At 40.9% G+C, this 10,334-nt stretch overlaps 1 long non-coding RNA gene across 1 annotated transcript; it reads right to left on the bottom strand.

Annotated features, from left to right (window-relative positions):
• On the bottom strand, positions 3,326 to 9,303 carry LOC110395356. Its single transcript, XR_002436362.1, has 3 exons — positions 9,104 to 9,303; positions 4,029 to 4,111; positions 3,326 to 3,507 (listed from the first exon to the last, which is right to left on the bottom strand). It is a non-coding gene; the product is annotated as an uncharacterized LOC110395356 (long non-coding RNA).

Here is a 10,334-nt window from a genome sequence, read left to right as displayed (position 1 = left end):
CTGAAGTATGGAGACAACTGCTGCTCCTACAGAAGCAAAAAATGACACACCTTTTCCCCAGTTTTACATACTTTATTACTGTGGGCCTTTTAATGACGTGTTTACATCTGTTAATTTCATGCGGAGTTTTGGCAGCCTCCCACACAGATGGTAATTTCAGTCCCTAAAAGCAGAAGTAACGCTTCTCCTGTGCATCCTGGGTGGAGAAGGGCTGGGTAGCAGAGTGACAGCTTGCACTGTGGTGAAGTGCTGCATCATTCTGGGTGAATTACACCCAAATGCTACCTGACCTTTTGTCACAAGTTCCAGTTGATGGCTGGAAGCCATTCATCATGTTCATACCTGGACACTGCTAGAGCAAATCCCAGTGGTGTTTGTGAGATCTTTAGTCACAACAAGTAGAAAGTACGTAGTTGAGGTAAATTAGACACATATGGGAAACAGTAATGGCTTATTTGGTGTTGAGGAATGGATTCCATGGAAATCAGGACTGGCTTGAAGGAATTATGGATGGCTTCGTTATGCCTTTCACAAATAGCGTTATTGCTTTTCAGTCCAGCTCCAGGAGCACAGTCACTGTCTCCATAAAAATAAACACATGACAATACACCACCGTGAACCCAAAACAAGCAAGGCTGAGTGCTCAAGCCAGGAGGAAGACCAAGTACAAAGTTAGAACAAACTTCCCTTTTGCTCCTACAGATGGTCAAGGTTGCACTGCATTAACAATACAAAAAGAGATATTTCGCTGTGTGGGGAGGGTGAGCAGGCACTGCCATCATTCCCTCCCTCCCCTCTGTGTAGGTGGAAAACAGATGTAGCCTTGAGAGGTGTCAAGCTGCAGCCCCTCCCCAGGGAGTTAAATTCAATGTTAGTCACCTGAAGTGTATTCCCACCTTTGCCTACAACTGGTTAAAATTTGATAAATTTGAACTCGTCTTCTGTGTTTTTGCTTTGTTTCCCCTCCCCCCCCCAAAAAAAATAAACCATCAGAAGAATCTAACATTATGACATTGCAAGATTCAGTCAGTGGCCCAGCGGCCAGAGAGCCCCCATAAAGAGAGAGAGTGGCGGTTCTGACAGGGACTGCCAGAGAGCCATCAGCTGGGGTCCCAGCAGTGCAGCAGGCAGAGCAGAGTCTGCAGGGCAGGGCTACGTGAGCTGCTTGGGCTGACCACTGGGAAAAATCAGCAATCATGTTTCAAATGTAAATTTAAACAAGAAGCACTGATGCTGTGGGACAGAGATAGCAGCAAATGGTGGCTCTGGAGATGGGCCATGTTTCCTGTCCTGTACAGTACACCCAGGGCTGACTGCTTGCCTGTGCCCAGCACATCCAGATCTTGTGTGATGCCAGGTACAGTTGCCCAAAAGGCAACAGAGCTGTGCTGGGGAGTGGAGCAGGACAGCTACTGCTTCTGAGACTTAGAGAGAGAGAGAGAGAGAGAGAGAGAGAGAGAGAGAGAGAGACATTGAAGGTAGAGATCTTTGCTGAGATTCATTGATAAAAAAAGGCTTGATTGAATATAATGAGTTCTTCTCCCTGTCTCCTTGCATTATTGTATATATTTGATTGCATCTCCTCCTTCCCTGAAAATTAGTAGCAATTTAATAGAAGGTCTGGAGCTTTGCTTTGCTGCGACAAGGCAACGATGAACATAGAAAGCACACTGTTGTGCTCAAGTGGCGATCTGTAGGCAATGCAAACTAAGTACCAACCCAGGGCAAGCTGTAAACAGTGGAACCCTAACCAGCTTGAAACACAGCAAGAGCAAAAATAATTACCTGTCTCTCTTCCCTTTCACCACAGGCTCAAATTTGCTTAAACATATCTTCTGTACACAACAAGGTTCAACAGAATATTGATAACCTGCAATATTTCCTCCTTCCTGAGGAACAGAAAATACCAGTGACAACTGCATGGCACCTGCTGGATTTATCTAATGAGAACTCTATAATAAAATTAAGAGGTGTCAATTTAATCAATTGTGCCTTTATTAAATGTAAGTGGTTCATACTGTTTGCCTTTCAAAGCCTGTCTCTTCTCATCAGAAGAGTTATTCTGTTCTATTATTTCCAAAGATGGAGTAGGAAAAATAAAGCCCATTCTAAATATCTCCATGATGCTGCCCTAAAAATAACTAAATGTAATAACAGTGTTTAAAAAAGACTAGATAAGTCCTGGCAAAATAAATAATAATAATAATATCTTGCTTTAAAGCAATGTTATTTATCTCCTTTGGGTAGGAAGGAGTTACCTAGTGTAAGAACCCTTCTTTGAATACCTTACCACAACTACCCACTTCACGTTTCCAGTTTACTAATCCATTATATTGGGATGTGTTGACTTAACCACTGATGTCTGCTCTCCCCTTTAGTTTCTTTGTTGTTTTATTCACTCACACACTTGCTTTGTAATACAAAGGTGTGCATGTGTCCATGCAAATCAGGGAGAAATTGGGTTTCAGTTTTGCTACTACTTGTCCTGTGCTGCCATAAAGAGGCTCCCCCCAACCGAAATTCTCAGTGCAGCTAATCTTGCAGAGAGAATGTATGTCTGATGACGTCAGACAGACATGACATAGCATCTACCTTTTTGTATACCTCCCCATCCCTGGCATGCTCACCTTGCCAGTTTCAGATGTCCATCATCACTGGCATCACCTTACCAAGAACACTGACCTCTGTGACACTGAGCACAGAAGTGGGTATCTGGTGTCCCTCCACACCCCTCATTCCCTTCCCTTCTCTTTCTCTGTGGCTTCCATCTCTTCTCATGACATTTGCCGAGGTCCTCACTCTTCTACTTTATGTTTATATATACAGCAGAGCTGACCTGTCCAGCAAAGTTCTTCCTTAGCTTTACAGGATTTACTAATTCCACCAGAAAGCTGAAATAACTTTTGCAGCTTTACTCTATTTCTCAGTTTTTTCTGTATTAGAAAACAAACTACTATCCTTTCTTTCAAAGGTCTTTCCACCTCTGTTTCAACACTGTCATGAAAAAAATCCCCTTTGGCACTAAAAAAAAATAAATTCTTTTTCAACTGCCTTATCATGCCAAGAGAGAAGCATAAGCTGAACAGAGATTCATATCTCTACAGGAACATTTTTATCAAGACTGGCATTAACAGGAAGATAAAGTTATACATTTCTCCAATGCTTTTAGAATGAATGGCAACAGATTTGCTTGCCATCAAAGACGTAATTATATTAAGAAGTTCTCTGTATGTATCTGCATGTATCTTGTAATATAGCTATATAGTTTATATACCATATAAGAAGAAAATAGCACTTACCTTTGAGAAGCAACATTTATCCCAGGTTCGGTAGAATAGTCTCAGACAAGCACTTAGACCTTCTTTCTATGCCATGCATTCTTTTTTTCAGAAGAAGATTTAATCAGAAAAATCCTGGTTGATCTCCAGCTAACCAAAATGCAGACTAGGTTGTTTGGCAGATGCAGCCTGATTCAGTAAAGTCCAAGTGTGTGAATCCCTGAGACTCCTTGTTCAGTAGTATCCAAAGGAAAAAAAAAAAAAAAAAGAGCAAAATTAAAAAAGAAAAAGGAAAGAAAGAGAAAAAAAAAGTGAGTAACTTGTTCTTTTCTTGCTTGATTTAAATAACCAGTCCTGGAGGACTAAGCAGCCTGCCGGCTCTTCAAGCATCCTGATCCTAGTGCATCCCAAGGTAACACATGCATTTTGGTACTGCAAGTCTTCAAGTTCACGCTAGCAAGACCAGCTTCTGTGTATGTGCGTGCATACTGGGGAGGGGGGTCAAGTTGTATGGCGAGGGGGAGAGGAGAGACAGGGAGATACGCTCATGCAGAAACAGAAAAAGGAAAAGCAGCAAACTGGAGTGATCTCACAAAGTGCTCTAGATGGCAGAGCCTGCACGGCTTGTAAGACAAGCAATGTGTGCGCACACACACACGCGCACACACACACACAAAAGGAGAGAGGAGGAAAAAAAAACAACCCAATCCACGAGAGAACTAGCAGGCAGCTTCAGGAATTTCTTCTTACCTCTTCTGACGATGCAACATATGGCAAGTGCTTTGTGCTGCACAAGAATCCAGGCAGGCACAACTCTGTCAGTCCCCTCACTTCTGAAAGAAAATAACATGCAGCATAGGAAAGGGAAGAAAATCAGAAGCCAGAAGAAAGAAGCATATAAAAAGAAGCTATTAAACAAGTAAGAGTGTCAGGGAGGAGGCTTGAGTGGGCAGGAAGCAAATAGTTGGTAGAGAAAAAGGCATCCAAACTCCTGGTCCTAATACAGATCGGCTCTATAATTATGTGGCAAAGCACTGCCTCCTAAGCCATTGCGTAATAATAGAAACCTAAGCTGTGTAGACACAGCCTGACACGCTAAATCCTCAGGAACTACACTCAACATTTGTCAGTGGAAAGCGTGTCAGTTCTCAGGGGGCAGGGGAAGCTGGGGGAAAAGGGGAGAGCAATTTTACTGCAAAATGCACGAGCTGCGGCTGCAAAGAGCTCTCAGGTGGTGCCCATGCTAGAGATGTTACACAGAAAACTATATATAGCTGTGTCTATATAGGGAGAGGTAAACAAATGCAGTAACCCTGTCAGCTCCATTCATGCTATTCGGTACTAGGAGAATTCTCCCTTGCTTTACTTTATTAACTCAGATGACAGAGAAGAACATGTACAAATGTTTTGTGTGTTAAATATCAGTATTTCTAATGCTGGCGGAAAGTAGTTCTCTCTTTGTACTGAGTGATACTGGAAGTTCTAAATAAAATCAGAATTAAGATAAAAGTACTCAGGAGGACAGATCAGCCTTTTGTATTTACTGACAATTCCTCCCTCTGACCCACCAAGCAGACCTGCATTTTCCTCTGCTTCTCTTGGCTGAAGAGGCTCCTAGAGGGAACCAGGGGAAAGATGAGCCTTCACTAAACAAGGGCAAGGAAAAAATTATCCACATTACCACATGCTAGCATAAGCACACCAATAGACAGACCAATTCATAATGCCTGTGGAAAAAAAAAAAAATCAGATACTAAGAAAGTAGTATAATTTTGCAGGAAATTTACCTGGAAGTTGTAACCCTGGCTCACACCTATGGTCCATCTAGTCCACTATCTTGCTTCCAGACAGTGACTGGTACCATACACCTCCGAGAATCCTGGACAAACTTGTGCAGCCAGGTACAGCCACAGCTAACCTGTCCATGGACAAAGCTTCTCCCTAATCCTTCTTTAAAGATTAGTTAATGCACTGCAGCATGAGCAGAGGACAGTCTGCCTCTGCACATTCAGCTTAAACACATAAGGCCTGATTCTGAGGTCCTTAATGGTTGGCATAAAGTGCAACTCTCTTTGGACACCCTTGATCTAAAAAGTAAAATCTGATGTTTTGTAAACACCCCACTACAAAAAAAAAAAAAAAAAAAAAAAAAAGCATGAATTCAGAATAAGCTATAGCATTTCAGTTTGGAAAGTGAGAAATTTGCCTTTGTAGCCTAGTTCACCCTGGTTACTCTTCTGGTTACCACTCTCTGCTCATTAGACCTTGTGGGAACATCAGATGTATTTTAAGACATCCAGTGCAGCTAGGAAAACCAGGCCACTCAGCTAATGTATAGGTCTCAAATCTGGCTTCTCAAAAGTCACAGCAAGCTGTATTGCGAACTCTGAAGATATTTTTGAGAAAGACTGAAAAAAAAAATCATACAGGGGCTCAAGGAAAAGATTCTATATACTACAAAATTCATAGCCTTTTCTGTTACCAGTGTTGCTCCCTTGTACTCTGCCTGCTGCATCCTCAAGTGACTCCCTCTACCTTCAAAGAAGACCACAGATATTACATGTAAGGGAGCTACATCACTGTAAAACAGGAGGAAGGACTACGGACAGAGCAATCATCTTCTATTTAGCAGCATATCCCATTTTTCTTGATTTTATAAAGGGCAGTTCTGAAAGGCTCCTCCCAGAAAGAAGACTAAGGGTTAAAATAATAGGTAAACTTTTGGGGCACAAAAACAATCTGTTTAAAAGACTTGAGAAAGTGATCATTTTTGAACTTGATAGGAAAAATACTAAAAAAAATACATCAATTTGGCAGATGACTAAAATGTGAGTTGGGTAAGCTAACTTTATTCATAGCTCCTGGGAATCCTAGGTGAGGCATTTTGGCTAGAAAATCAAATCGAAGCTCCAGTCATGTCAGTGCCTTATAAAATAAATGTCAGTACATCACAGACAGAGAAGACATTTCTTAATGACATCAGGAATTAATAATAGACTCTGGGACTAGTGTTTCAGCATCTAATTTGAAAGCAAAGTATTGCTTGCAATGGTAGAAATCAATGAATTCCATCAATGCACTCCAAAAATCCTCCAACAAGTACAACTTTGTCAGTGTTGATTTCCAATGCAAAATTCAAATATGACACAACTCTGGCAAAAAGTCTCCCAAAAGATACTTCATGAGGCTGTGGTGGGTTCTCAATGTGCGTTCTTTAGCTTTCCTTGATGCCCTTTAGTCTTAAGTCAGAGTTCTCTGAGGATCACCCTGTAGCTTCTTTTCTCAACTAACTGTCCCAGATTAATATTTCTTTTCTTTCTAGTAAGGAACTTCTCAGTGAATTCCACCTTTTTTTCCTGATCATTCTTAAAAGAAGGGAGAAGCCACCTCTATACTTCTCTTTCACTCAGGCCTCTCCTCTCTCTAATCCTTCCTTAGTTCACAGTCAGCCAACACAGCTGCTTTAGCAACTTCTACTTTATTTCCACCTCCAGGGCAACCTCATCACCATACAAAGATCTGCAGAAGAAATCTTACTCTGTCTTTATGTTGATCATCTGTCTTACTGGCCCACAACACACCTCTGGAAAGAACTGTCAAGGTTTAGTGCCCTGTTCCTGCCTTAGATCTAGAAAATACATGAGAGATCGTGACTACGGATGACTAACTCCTTGCTCACTGAACCTTTAAAACTGCTCTGCTTACGAGCAGTGGAATCTTTCAGTGACACACTAGTTCCATTTCCCCAACAGGGTAATTTCTATATGAAATTATCTCATACAGCCTTAAAACCACATCTATGTAAGTTCATATATGTGCTGGAAACAAATTGAAAGAAACAGCTTTACAAAGATCTTTTGAGGGCATACTCTCCTTGGACATACAGTGCCAAACACAGTACCCAAAATGAATAAACATTTAAACTAGGATAGCGAAGAAAGACAGAAAGAAATTGAGATGTTTTTGCAATCATAATGACAACTGTACCTGCTACAAACTTCATTCTCTAAGTCTAGCAGACAATATATTAAAGCCTTTGGCCACATGAATAACAGCAGCATGTATATTATAGACACCAGAAATTGCCACTTCCTGCCCACCCCCTTCTTACCTGAAGTAGTCAGCACCAGTCCACATGACCATTTAATCAATAGCTGCCACTCAATTACAATGATTGAAGGACAGATTAAAAAACATTTGGTCTGTGGCCTTGCTAATGAAAACTGTTGTTAGGAGCTGAACCTACCAGCTTTAAAACATTGGAGATCTGGGGAGAAATTGTATATTTCTTGCGTATTGTTCAGTTCAGCTCTTTACAGATCACTGAATGGCTGTTTACACACACACATGCCAGTACAAAATATCCTTCTCACATCCTCCACCCACACATCTTTCTGCTTTTAAAAGCAACTCCAGCCAACAGACAAACTGCATGTGTCTTCTTTCTGTTTCCTGCATCTTACAATGGGGAAACACTATTCTCAAATTTCGAGACCCTGAGATCCAACAGAAAGCGAACGTCAGTTTACAGTATAGTGAAATAAAATGGATTCTTGAAACCATTGGTGAGATCAAGACAGCACAGAAGCCTTCTGTCTTGCAATTCACTGTTATAAAAAGCATAGACCAACGTCATACAGGAAATATGAAGACAAACTTCTTAAAAATACGTCAACAACTCTACAACTTTACTTTGTCCATCCCACAGCTGAATGAAGAAGGGTTTCCAAAAGCCAGGGAAGAGTTGTTTCAGGCCAAAAAATCAATTACACATTCACAATCTACTCCATTTCAAGCATTCATCTCAGCTGAAATAACCAGGATGTCAACCTTAAAGAGATTCAAAGTAACTTTGAAGATGCTTTAAAAGAAGGACAGTATAATATTTTTGCCCTGGGTTTATTATTCTTTCCAGGTTCTCCCTTTACAAGCAGGGTAATCCTTGTACTTCTGTTTCACATAATCACATGTCCAGCTCAGTGAATGAAATTTAATGCCCTTTGATTGATAGGTTAAGACCAGAAAAGATCATTATGGCCATCTCATTTGCCCTTTCACATAACCTCACTTACAGAATTCTACTCTGTGGTTCCTGCATCAATCTTCATACTATTGGCTGGTACAGAAAATATCTTTTACAAAGGCAGTCTCTTGATTTAAAGATTTCAAGTGATGGAGCATTCATTCCCCACTCTCTTTCTAAGTCATTCCAATCTTTAATTGTTGTCATTGTGAAAAAAGTCTGCACCTCATTTTGTTAATTAGAAGATACTAGTATTTTATCAAAAGTCTAGAGTGATAATTATGAGTTATAGCTGATCAGGTCTCTTGATCAGAAAACACAAAATGAGGAATAGCAGAAGTTTCTCCCAGATAAGTGGATTTGTCACACTGGGGACTAAAGAGTGCTGTTTGAGACCGGTACAAGTATTTACTCAACAAACAAACAAACAAACAAACAAACTTCTTGTTTCCTAGCCATCTGCTTCAGCACAGTGTTCATCAGAATAAAGAGATTTTGTTGGCAAAGCTTCCACAGCTCTTGTAATTTGATGGAAGGTACTGCATTAGCTTCCAGAGTACATCTGGAGGCAGCGTACTCTGCTGCCTGCCCATCAGGAAGCTGGACCTCATCCTGGTGGGTTTGCAACCTCTGGCTTTCATCCTTTCTTTGCGCTGAACACTCTCAGCTGCCACTGAAATCCATGGGGGGAGCAGATGCTCCATGTACAGTCAGTGCAATGAAGACATGGCACAAGAGGAATGTGGATAAGAGCCTTCATTTTACATCTTGACCCCTGACACACACAATAAGAGATACTAACCTTTTCACTACTGAAAGAAGATATGTGGGCTTGTTATGCAGCAAGGGGTCCCTGTTTGGAGAGGATGCTGTTCAGCTGTGATCCTATTGTTGCAATTCCACAGGCAACAGGAGCAGCGTAAGGGAGGTCTGGCTCTCTGCCCAGGTGGGGTCTTGCTGCAGCAACTCCCTGTCCAACCCTACATTTGCATCAGCCAAACCATGGATCTGTGAAATGATAAAGATTTTTGTTTGCTTTCTAATTATCACTAAAAAAAACCACACACACGCACACAAAAAAAAAAAACAATTGGAGAAAGAGAGGGTTGTCTAAAATATTTAACCTCTAAGGAGATGAGAATCATGAGAGGTTGGGGACAGGTAACCCCTAGGCAGGATTTGTTAACCAGGGATAATGTTGTGAAACCAGTCTTAACATTAATCATGTGAGATGACAGGAACTCTACCACAGAGTGCACAAAAGCCCATATCCAGGACAAGGTCATCTGTTTAAGCTGTTATCACATTTCCCTTCCTAGCTCTCAGGCACCAGCCTGATGCTTTCAAGATTGTATGTCTCAGCCATTGAAAGGAATAGTTACAATTTTGTATGTAAATGCATAAAAGTACACTGGAGAGAAGAAAATATTTTGGTCAGGCCCTTGTTTTCAATCAAAACTACAGCCATTACCATAAATAAAGTCAGTATTTGCTAACAGTTGCTACATTATAGCATGGAGGTGGCAAATTGAAATGAATCCATCAATAACCTCAATAATCAGCACTGTAAATTGCTGGAAGAAAGGACCATTCACCCCAGTCACAAAGCACTTAGAAAGCTTCTGTGGTCACAATTATCTGCAAGCTATTAGGCTTGCCAAGGATGAGGGCAGACACTTAATAGGAAGCATCTCAGACCTCTGAAAGGAGTTCAGATTGTATCACAGGTTTAGCAGTGTGCAGGGCACAAGAAACAACACGAGGTGTTATTTTTCTTAGCAAAGAGTAAACACGATGGAAAAAGTGTGGTGTTTTTGTTGCTTTATTTTGTCTTTCTAAACAAATTCTACAGAACTTCAAGATGTTACTTCAGGTGGAAAAGAACTGAAACAATAATCCACGTAGAAAATCCACAGACTAGGCAGCATGAACTTGAGGGATACTGGGTAAATTTGATGCAAAAAAGAATCAGAAACTGAAAGGATTCTGAAATGGTTAGAGACAATTCCAGCCCCTAGAAGGCAGTATATGAC

This window comes from Numida meleagris, chromosome 3 (genome assembly GCF_002078875.1).
Source record: "Numida meleagris isolate 19003 breed g44 Domestic line chromosome 3, NumMel1.0, whole genome shotgun sequence".
In the NCBI taxonomy this organism is placed as follows: Eukaryota; Metazoa; Chordata; class Aves; order Galliformes; family Numididae; genus Numida; species Numida meleagris.
Note: the sequence above shows the minus strand (reverse complement) of the source record. Positions and strands in the feature narration are given on the sequence as shown.